Raw genomic sequence first — 1,618 nt, forward strand, 5'->3', positions numbered from 1 at the left:
ATACACACACATACACTCCCATATGCACACACAAACACACACACACACATGCCCGTATGCACACACACACTCCCATATGTGTACACACACATACATGCCCATATGCACACACACATATGCACACAAACACACACATGCCCATATGCACACACATACACAAACACCCATACACACCCATTTGCACACACACACTCCTATATGCATACATAAACACACATACTCACGCCCATATGCACACACCAACACACACACCCTTACACACACATCCCCTCTCTAAAAGATCTCCCTCACTAGCTCACCTCAGCACCTGAAATCCCACCAGGTTAAGGTCCAGTGGAGACCTATGCAGTTGTGGCTGTTATTATAAACGCTGTGCCGGTGGGAAGCTGGGATTTAAAAGCTGGGGCAATGGAGGCATCAAATGTGCTGGTGGAGGGAGAAAGAGGTGGGACAAGCTGAGTCTTTCCAGAGGAAATACAGCCCCAGATGGTGGGCGAGGGGAAAGGGGCAGGATCTCTTGAAAGGGTAGAAACCAAGCATGGGAGAGGGAAGGAGTCAGAGAGATCGTTCTCTGTTCTCCTAAGAATGCGGTTTAGCGTAGTGATTGAGTGTAACATCAAACGAGGCCTCGAATCCCAGCGGTGCCATTTGCTAGTTATGTGGTCTTAACAAAACTTACTCAATCTCATTAGCTTCATTTCTGTATCCTTAAAACGAGTAGAATGACAGTACGCATCTTGCATACTGTTGTCGGGAGGCTTCAACAAGGTAATCCGTGAAAGGTGCTTAGCACAGTTCCCGGCACTGAAAAAATGCACAGTGAATGTTTAATATTATTAATATTTAACTGAAGCCTGCTGCCCGCCTGCCTCCACCATCAGTTCTACCTGTGAGCTTCCTCCGGAGTCTGCCAAGACTCTTAGGGTTCATCAATGCTCTGGGTGTGAACCACTTGTAAACAGATACACTTGTGTCTTCTGTTTGAGGAAAACATCTCTCCTTCTTCCGGTGGCAACATCTAGTGACCCCCTGAGTGAGGAGAGGGTGGAGCACGAGAAGACAGGAAGCCTCGCTGTGCCTGCAGCAGGAGGACTGTGTCCCAGCAGCCTTCCCTGAGTTTGGCACCTGTTCTGATCTGGTGTCATGCAGAGGAAGGAGCACTGGGGAAACGTGAACTGGTACAACCACTACAGAGAGCCAAGTGCTCTCATACCTCTCAAAGTTCCAAATGCACGTCCCCTTTGACCCAAAATCTTGGCTTCGGTGATTTTTTTTTTTTTTTTTTTTTACAGATACGTTCACATGCATGCAAAATGATGTAAGTGTAGGGTTATTCACTGCAGGATTATTTGTTACAACAGAAATTGGAAACAATCTAAATATCCATTATTTGTTCAATAAATTATGGTCCTTCCTTACTGTAGAATATTAGGCAACTGTAGAAAAATATGAAGACGTTTCTATGAACTGATTATGAAAACATCTCAAGATCCACGGTTAAGTGAAGGAAGCAGAGTACAGGAGACTGTGGGAAAAGTGAAAAAAAGCCATAGAGTCCCATATCTAGTTAATATGCTTGGAATAACCCGGGAAGAAAACTGAAGAAATTATAATATTG

This window comes from Mirounga leonina, unplaced genomic scaffold (genome assembly GCF_011800145.1).
Source record: "Mirounga leonina isolate KUSES-001 unplaced genomic scaffold, KU_Mleo_1.0 Mir_53, whole genome shotgun sequence".
NCBI lineage: Eukaryota > Metazoa > Chordata > Mammalia > Carnivora > Phocidae > Mirounga > Mirounga leonina.